The following is a 10,452-nucleotide window of genomic DNA, read 5'->3' on the forward strand; positions in this document are numbered from 1 at the left end:
TTATTTATTCATTTCTGTCATACAGTTCTTTCTATATATCGATTCTAATGATATGACTGCATGAAGAATTGTCAACCAGATTTAAAAACCCAATCAAATTATAAAATAATGAATAAAGAAGTCGAATATGATAAAGGAGAGGCATTTGAGGATATAAGCAAAGATTTCAAACAGTTTGAGAATAAGACAAATCTCAATTTGGAAGAAATTGAGGCGATCAATTTAGGAGATCATGCAAATATTAGGGAGACTAAGATAAGTGTACATGTTCAACCACAACAAAATAAAGCTATAATTGAAGCTTTGCATGAGTATAAAGACATCTTTGCGTGGTCTAATGATGATATACCCGATTTGAGCACTAATTTGGTAGTTTACAAGTTGCCAATTGATCCTCCTTTTCCTCCTGTCAAGCAAAAGCTAAGAAAGCTCAAAACTGACATGAGTATAAAAATTAAAGAGGAAATCACGAAGCAACTTGAGGCTAAAGTCATTCGAGTGGCCCAGTATCCTACTTGGTTGGCAAATATTATCCCTATTTCAAAGAAGGACGGCAAAGTTTGGATGTGTGTTGATTATCGTGATTTAAATAAGGTGAGTCTAAAAGATAATTTTCCACTTCTCAATATCCATATTTTGATGGACAATTGTGCCAAACATAATCTTACGTCTTTTGTGGATTGTTATGCGGGGTATCACCAGATCATTTTGGATCCAGAAGATATGGAAAAGACATCATTTATTATGCCATGGGGGATATATTATTATCGAGTCATACCTTTTGGACTAAAGAATACTGGGGCAACTTACATGAGGGCAATCACCACTATGTTTCATGACATGATGCACAAAGATATTGAATTTTATATGGACGACGTGATCATTAAGTCGAGAGAGCAATCTGAGCATGTCAAAGATTTGAGAAAGTTCTTTGAATGGCTTCAGAGGTATGATCTCAAACTTAGCCCAGTAAAATGTGTATTTAGAGTTCCATAGGAAAACTCTTGGGGTTTATAGTCAGTCGACGTAGCATTGAGTTAGATCCTTCAAAAATAAAAACTATTCAAGATCTTCCTCCACCAAAAAATAAAACAGAGGTGATGAGCTTACTTGGAAGGTTGAATTATATCATTAGATTCTTTGCTCAGCTTACAACAACCTGTGAGCCAATATTCAGGTTATTGAAGAAGAATGCTAAAGTTGAATGGACTGAAGAATGTTAAGAGGCATTTGACAGAATTAAGAGATACTTGTCGAATCCACCTATTTTGGTTCCTCCAGAGCTAGGCAGACCCTTGATATTGTACATGTCTGTGTTAGACAATTCTTTTGGCTGTGTATTGGGTCAAAACGACGTTACAGGCAGAAAAGAACAGGCCATATACTACCTTAGCAAAAAGTTTACCACTTATGAGGCTAAGTACACTTTTCTTGATAAGACGTACTGTGCCTTAACTTGGGTAGCCCAAAAGCTGAAACATTACTTGTCATTTTATACTACTTACCTCATCTCTCGTATGGATCCTTTAAAGTACATTTTTCAGAAGTTTACGCCCATAGGCAGACTCGTGAAATGGTAGATATTTCTCACAGAGTTTGATATTGTTTATGTGACATGAACTGCAATGAAAGTTCAAGCCTTGGTGGATCATTTGGCTGAAAATCCTATTGATGAGGAGTATGAGCCATTGAAGACTTATTTTCCAGATAAAGAGGTATTGTATATTGATGAAGTTATCTCTGATGATTGTCATTCAGGCTGGAAGTTGTTCTTTAATGGAGCTGTTAATGTAAAAAGAGTGGGGATATGAGCAGTTCTTATTTCTAAATCAGGATAATATTATCCTATAACAGCCCAACTTTGATTCTATTGTACCAATATTATGGCAGAATAGGAAGCTTGCATTCTGTGATTAAGATTAGCCATTGATATGGGGATCCAAGAATTGTTGGTATTAGGAGATTCAGATTTATTAGTCCACCAAATACAAGGAGATTGGGAGACTCATGATTCAAAACTCCTACCATATAGAGGTTGTTTGCAAGATCTTTATCAAAGATTTGTATCAATAAAGTTCAAACACATTCCCAGAGCTCATAATGAGATTGCTGATGTTTTGGTGACCTTATCTTCGATGCTTCAACATCCTGACAAAACTTATATTGATCCTATACATATACAGATTCATGATCAACATGCATATTGTAATATGGTTGAGGAAGAACTTGATGGGGAGCTGTGGTTCCATGATATTAAAGAATATATTCAGACTGGAAAATATCCTATACATGCCGATGGTAACCAAAAGAGAACCATTCGATGTTTGTCTAGTGGATTTTTTCCTAAGTGGAGAAATCTTGTATAAGAGGACTCCTGATTTGGGACTTTTGAGGTGTGTAGATGCTAAAGAAGCTTAAAAAATCATGACTGAAGTACATTCTAGGATTTGTGGACCACACGAGTGGGTATGTTTTGGCAAAGAAAATACTCCGAGCAGGTTATTATTGGCTCACCATGGAATGATATTCCATCAATTTCGTTCATAAATGTCATGAATGCCAGGTACACGGAGACTTGATACATTCCCCTCCATCTGAGTTGCATACAATGACTGCTCCATGGCCTTTTGTGGCTTGTGGATGGACGTAATTAGACCAATTGAACTAAAGGCCTTGAATGGACATAGGTTCATCTTGGTATCCATTGATCATTTCATGAAGTGGTTGGAAGCAGTGACTTTGAAGTCAATGACCAAGAAAGTGGTGGTTGATTTTATTCACTCCAACATCATTTGTCGGTTCGGCATCCCACAGATAATTATCACAAATAATGCTGTGAATCTCAATAGCTATCTGATGCAAGAAGTGGCCAGTAAGTTAAGATTATGCATCAAAATTCAACCCCTTATTATCCAAAGGAGAATGGAGCTGTAAAAGCTGCAAACAAGAACTTAAAGAAAATACTTTGCAAGATGGTGCAGGGTTTGCCCGACAATGGCATAAAATGTTACCTTTTGCTTTATTGGGTTATCGTACTACAGTTCGAACTTCAATTGGTGCAACTCCTTACTTGTTAGTGTATGGAACTAAAGTATTTATACCTGCAGAGATTGAGATTCCATCTCTTCAAGTAATTGTAGAAACTAAAATTGATGAAGACCAATGGGTCAAGACTCGTTTAGAGCAATTAAGCTTGATTGATGAAAAAAGATTGACATCAGTATGTCATGTACAACTATACCAAAAGAGAATGGCACGAGCATATAACAAAAAGGTGCATCACAGATATTTTGAAGTTGGTCAGTTATTTTTGAGACACATCCTTCCTCATCAGATTGAAGCTAAAGGCAAATTTTCTCCTAATTGGCATGGACCATTCATGGTGAAGAAAGTGTTAGCTAATGGCGCATTATATCTGACTGATATAGAAGGCAAAATGGAAGAAATGCCGATCAATGTTGATGCAGTTAAAAGATATTATGTATGATATTCATGTACAATTATATTATGTATGTTTTGTACTTGCATTTTAAAAGATTGAAATGATGAAGGAATTTTATTCTACTATCCGAATAATATATTAACCTTTGCTTACCCCTTTTGAGCTTTTATCTTTCTTCGTACCCCTCTTTTGGAATCAAATTAAAGTAAAAAAAAAGTTGAAAAAAATAAAAAAAAATCAAATCAATTCAATAAAAAATTCAAAATCAAGCAAAAGAATTTAGATGCCTGAACTACGTTTGATTTGATTCTTACTATGACAAGATACGTAGGCAGCCCTACTCTGGGGTTCGGTCCAACCAAGACAAAATTGAAATTACCCAGGATGAAAGAAAACTGGGGCAAAATTTTATTTTCTTAAAAGAATCGATTCCAAAAGTTGAATATTTTACCCAATGATTATGTAAATTTTTGAACCTCATGTCGCCCTTTCTTTCTAACCCCTTTCCAAAAGCCAAGTTACAACCAAAGAAAGACCTTTAGATCGATCTTTGAGAATGTCAAGGATAAACATGTTATGAGTGCATGATATTTCATATTTTAGGTGTTATTTTCTGCAAAAAAAAATAAAAATGAGAGAGTTTTATTGGTGAAAACCCTTTCGGGCACCATAAGACGACAGTGAGTTGAGAAAGAGATGAAAATGAGATAGGCTCGATGGCAAAAACCCATTGAGGTGCCACAAGCCGAAGGAGGATAGTAATTTAGAGTGAATAAATTCAACAATGGCTCAGTTTCAAACTCAATAAGTGGACAAAAGTTGACAAATGATTGGTATGGGTAGATGTGGTTGTTTGATTCAAAATGCATGTCATAATCACTAGAATCGGTTTCCACATTCAGATAAGTTTCCTCTTTGTTTTGAAAAAGAGATGCCGATTGTCTTTTTCTTTTTGTTTTATTTTAATTTTTGATTTTTTGTGTCCTTGTCATCAAATGATTTTTTTTTTGTATTTTGAATCAAATTCACGTTAGTTCAAGTGAGAAAGGACTCCAAACTCGCTACCAACTCCTTTAAGGGTACAAAGCAATACAAAAGGTCAATGCACAGAGATAACGTTTCAAAGTAAAAGTAAGGTACTGAAAATGATTGTTATTTGACCCTTTTAAACTCGTGAAAATGTAAGGGATGTATTGAAAGCTAAACTCAGAAGCATCAAACAACAAAAATATGATTTGAGTTGAGGACTCAGTAGTCAAAACTCGGTGTCAGAAGTATGACAATTCAGTGAATATTTGTCAAAGATTGGAAAAGGAGTTGAGCATGACAAGTGCAAAAGCGGCCACTTCAAAAGCCAAATGCCACAAACCAACCACCACATTTTCTTAAAAACTCATAATTTTTCTTTGTTTGAAACAGAGATGGGATATTCTTTTCCACACTAAAGTTTGCAGACAAAGGATGTGATTTCACATTTCTGTCAACGCAATAAGCATGGTTACAACATTTGATGTTGGATATTGGTCACGGTAAACTTTACTCTTTGCAAGATATATTAAGATCCAGTGACACATAAATTTTTCCAGTACAAACTGGGGCAAAAATTTTATGTGTCTTGTATGGGAATTTAATTTTTGCACAGGACCCTCATGAAAAATGAGAATTTATTTTATGCTCAGGACTCTCCTGAAGAATGGGATAGGACCCTCCTGAATAATGAGAATTTATTTTATGCTCAGGACCCTCCGGAAGAATGGAAATTTATTTTATGCTTAGGACCCCCTGAAGAATGGGACAGGACCCTCTTGAAGAATGGAAATTTATTTTATGCTCAGGACCCTCCTGAAAAATGGGACAGGACCCTCTTGAAGAATGGAAATTTATTTTTTATGCTCAGGACCCTCTTAAAGAATGAGAATTTATTTTATGTCCAGGACCCTCCTGAAGAATGGGATGGTATTTTTATGTTTCACTATTTTCTTTGAGTCCAGAATCCCACCTGAAGAACAGGATGAAGAAGTTGTAAGTTCAGGAGCCCGCCTGAAGAACAGGGTGAAAAAATTATAAGTCCAGAAGCCGCCTAAAGAATGGGGTGAAGAAATTATAAGTCCAGGAACCCGCCTGAAGAATAGGGTGAAGAAATTATAAATCCAGGAGCCCGCCTGAAGAACAGGGTAAAAAATTATAAGTCCAGGAGCCCGCTTGAACAACAGGGTGAAGAAATTATAAGTCCATGAGCTAGCCTGAAGAACAGAGTGAAGAAGTTGTAAGTCCAGGTGCCCGTCTGAAGAACAGGGTGAAGAAATTGTAAGTCCAAGAGCCCGCCTGAAAAACAGGTTGAAGAGATTAGAAGTCTAGGAGCCCACTTGGAGAATAGGGTGAATTTTTGAGTTCAAGTCATGAAGACTTGAATCAAGATTCTGAAGATTGCATTTTTCATTTGTATTTTTCATTTTTGATTTTGTTAGTAATTTGATGTAAAAAAAAGCAGAAGTCGTCAACCAAAAACTCGACGGAATCTCACTTCATGTCTCACTCTTTCTCTCATCATGTTACCTTTGAATTACTCATGACCTGATTCTCTTATAACCCGGGCTAGGTAGGATGTCCAAAACAAGGACTCAGTCACATTTTCCCTTTTATTTCAATTTTAAGTTTATTTTATTCTTAGTTTTCAAATAATCGAAGGATTAAAAATCATATCTTGTCTACTTCTTTGTATGAAAACTCTCCGAGATTTCACACAAAGAGGGGCAAAAATATAGGCACGTGATTTTTGATCTTCCCTAAATTTTAACTTGTTTGTCGATATTAAATATTTTATATTTATATATTTAATCATATATTATTTTGATTCTTATTTTTATTTTTATTTTAATAAATTTTTAGTTAAAAAGTAAATAACTAAATAAAGTTAATTTTTAGATATTTTGTTTATATTTTTATTCTAATTTTAAAAATAATATAAAAATATATTATTTATTCTAAATTTTAACCAATAAATTAGTAGTTTTAAAACTATTTTGTTACATTTATTTTTGTCTATTTATAAATTGTTATTACGTTTTGATTAATATAAAATTAATTAATTATTATTATATTTATAGTTATTATTATTTTATTGATTTATTATTATTATCATATTTATTTATTATTATTATTATTGTCTTCAATTAAAAAAAATATGTTTCAAATTCAAAAATCTTATCTAGTAAAAACTATTCCCCCCCCCCCCCCCCCCAACAATCCCCTATTTAAAGGATTCTTCACCCAACTACGTACATTCATCATCAGATAAATCAGACGAAAAATATCAAAAGTCAAAGTAAAAAAAAAAAGAGTAGTTGAATTATTCAAATCATCAAGAGGAAAACATCAGGAAAAAACGAAAAAGCATTAGATCTAAGTTCTGTATTTCTGTTCGAGTTTCGATTCCGGTGATGATTTTTTGTTTCGATACAGGTTCTATTCAATCACATATTATTTATTTTATTAATTGTACTATGAATAAGTATGAATAAAAAATGTTTGACTGATTTCAATGTATTACGTACCATATATGTTTGATTTTATGAATCTTCTGCTACTTCATGTTGTGTCATTAATTTTTTGAATAATTATATATTAGTTCCATAAAAATGCAGTAAAAAAAAATGAATGTAGTAATATACACTGTTATGTATATGTATTCACTGATATAAATCAATACACATAGTTTCTCTGTTGTATTACTGATAGTCATACATGCAAGAAATATAGAATATGAAAAATAGGAAAACTAGTAGAAAACAATAAGAGAATGGAGAAACAAAAATCCAAAATTAAACGAGATGAAAAGAATTGGTATTTTCTGAATTTTTCAGTGAGAAATTTCTCAAAAATCCCAAAACGAGGGTAAACTTTGCTAAAATAATTCATCTCACAGTGTATTACTGTTCCGGTGATGTGATTACACCGAAAAACTTCAAACCGGTCCCGCGCCGCTTCAATCTTCCTTTTTCTGTCACCAACTCTTTTTTTTTCATGCCACCGGCAGACGAAGTCAGCACCGCTGTCGCCGCCATTCTCTTCTTCCCTTTCTCGCCGCCTTTCTTCTTTCCCCGCTGCCCGAGCCACCACTGGCCCCAAAATACCCACGCCGGCGAACCAATTCACTGGAGTTGGCCTCTCTAACTGGCATTGCCATTTTCTTTTCTTCCGTTAATGTCCAACAAAAAATTTACAGATCTGGCCGTGTATTTACTTTTCCATTGGCATGATACAATTTTGGTTGATAACTGAGAAATATGAAATAATATCTTTATGCAATTATTTTAAGATAAAGAAGTAGTTTTGGAATATAACAATGACTCATATTTTTAAAGAATGTAATACATTAACATATTGTGATATAATGTTACGTTATTAATTTTAGTATTTTTTTTTATCCTTTTCATAATCATGATATATTAATTAAATGTGTAATTCTTATGCATTATTAAATTATTTTAAAAATTTATAACAAGTGAAATTAAATGATTTAGGAGATATTATTTTCATTATTAATTTATATATTTATTTATATGTCGTTAATAAATTTTGATAATTATTTATTAAATTAATTAATTACTTTAAATGATTATTGTTTTAGTTTAATGTTAAGGACAAATAATGTTTTGAATAAAAAAAAGTTGTTACGAGTTTATAATAGATAAATTAAAGTTTTTGATGTTAGGTAAATTAAGAATGCGGCATACACATCTTTTTGAGACTTTTTGAAAATTCAAGAGTGTAAAAATAAACCTTGGCAAATATTTTTCTTGCAAATTTTTTTTAATTTTCATCAATTTATTTAATATAAAAGAATATACAAGTTTTCATATAATAAAAATGAGCGAACTTAGGCCTTAACATAATTTTTTCAAAATAGTTTTAGTTAAGATAAGTCAATAAAAGCGACCGTGCTAGAACCACGGGACTCGAGGGGTGTCTCACACGTTCCCCTCTGCCAACAAAATTCCTTACCCGGTCTTTCATTTTCGCAGACCAACAAAGAGTTATTTCCTTTTGATTAGGGATTCAAAAAGGTGACTTGGAACACCATAACTCAATTCCAAGTGGCGACTCTGTAAATAAATTAATCCCTATTCAATACCGTCACTTTAATTGAAAAAACTATTCCCTCCCCTATTCCCCCTCCCCTCCCCCCAATAATTTACTATTTAAAGGACTCTTGACCCACAGAGTACAGATTTTTTTTTATACATTCGTCATCAGAGAGATCAAACCAAAAATATCAGAAGTCAGAGAAAAAAAGAGTAGTTGAAATATTCAAATCATCAAGAGGAAAACAACAGGCAAAAATGAAAAAGCATTAGATCTGAGTTCTATATTTCTGTTCGAGTTTCGATTTCGGTGATGATTTTTTGTTTTGATACAGAAAGATAAAGTAAATGGTGGTTGGTTTATGTTTAAACTGGCATCACATCCGTATAACACCAGATACAATGGTAAAAGAAGAATGACCCACAGAGAACATATAGGGTCTGACAGTGAAGAAGAGCAGAATCAGTTGATTTCGCAGGAAGTAGCATCAATGGAAGAAATAAAATCATTGAAACAACAGATGGCAGAGATTTACCAAGCTTGGTTGAATGGACAAGCCCCGTCTTCTTCAATCCCTAGACTTTCAACTTCAAATGATCCAAATTGTGACCCAGCTCAAACTAGTGATCCATTTTACCCACCAGGATTTGTCCCATTTTCTAATATGTCTGGAGTTGCTGGTACTTCTACCAAGGACCCACCAAATCTGTCTGTCACAAATAACCCGCTTTTTACTTCTGTAGCACCAGCTACCGCGGGTACTCAACTGACAATACCGAAGAATATGGGGAAACCAAGTCATGATATATTGTATCCTCCTAAAATGACTTTCAAATCTCAAAATCCATATTATCATGTTCATCAAAACGATACTCCTATCGTGATTGAGAAGATTGCCAAGAATGAGGAACAAGAGGAGATAGCTAGAAAAGTTAGAAGCTTGGAGCAGAGTATGAGAAATATGCAAGGATTAGGTGGACCAAAAAGTATTTTTATACAAGGATTTGTGTATGTTTCCTGATGTCTATTTGCCGATAGGATTCAAAATACTAAAGTTTGACAAATATGAAGGACACGATGATCCTATAGCTCATTTGAAGAAGTTCTATAATCAATTAAGGGGCACAGGAGGAAAAGAATAATTATTGATGGCTTACTTTGGAGAAAGCCTTATAGGGACAGCTTCTGAATGGTTTATTGACCAAGACGTTTACCATTGGCACATATGAGATGACATGGCTAGGGATTTCGTTCAAGAATTTTAATATAACATTGAGATAGTGCCATATCGCACTACATTTGTTAACATGAGAAAAAAGATGACCAAAAGTTTTCAAAAGTATGCCGTCAGATGGAGAGAGCAGGCTTCAAGAGTCAGACCATCGATAAAAGAATCTAAAATGATTGATATTTTTCTGCAAGCACAAGAGCCTGATTTTTTCCATTATTTTCTCTCTACTATCGGAAGCACATTTGCCGAAGTTATCAAAGTTGGAGAGATGGTAGAAAATAGAATAAAATCAGGAAAAATCATCAGTCAGGCCGCTTTGAAAGCAACAACACAGGAAATTCAAAGTGGTACAGGAAGTTTTGGGGGAAAGAAAAGAAAAGAGGATGTAGCAACTGTCGTGCCAAGTCCATGACAAAATTGGAGGGGTGCGCGTCAACCATATGCATAAAATCCATTATGTTTTGCGCCTTCACCTTAATATCCTATTTACAATGCACAACCATATGCTCGGGCTCCTTCTTACCCGTAATAGCGTGCACTAGCTATCCAAAATCGTCTACCGATCCCGCAAGTTCAAAGAGGCCCTCCCAGGTCTAATTTCTGGCCTAGAGCAGACTTCAAAAGGGATAATATGGTAAAAGATAATTTCACTCCTATTGGAATATCTTACAATAGTTTATTTCATAGTCTAAGA

At 34.0% G+C, this 10,452-nt stretch overlaps 1 pseudogene; it reads left to right on the plus strand.

Moving 5' to 3' along the window:
- Window positions 1-564: 564 nt before the first annotated feature.
- Window positions 565-10,170, plus strand: LOC107864848 (annotated as a pseudogene).
- Window positions 10,171-10,452: the final 282 nt, after the last annotated feature.

This window comes from Capsicum annuum, chromosome 3 (assembly GCF_002878395.1).
Source record: "Capsicum annuum cultivar UCD-10X-F1 chromosome 3, UCD10Xv1.1, whole genome shotgun sequence".
Taxonomy (NCBI): Eukaryota; Viridiplantae; Streptophyta; class Magnoliopsida; order Solanales; family Solanaceae; genus Capsicum; species Capsicum annuum.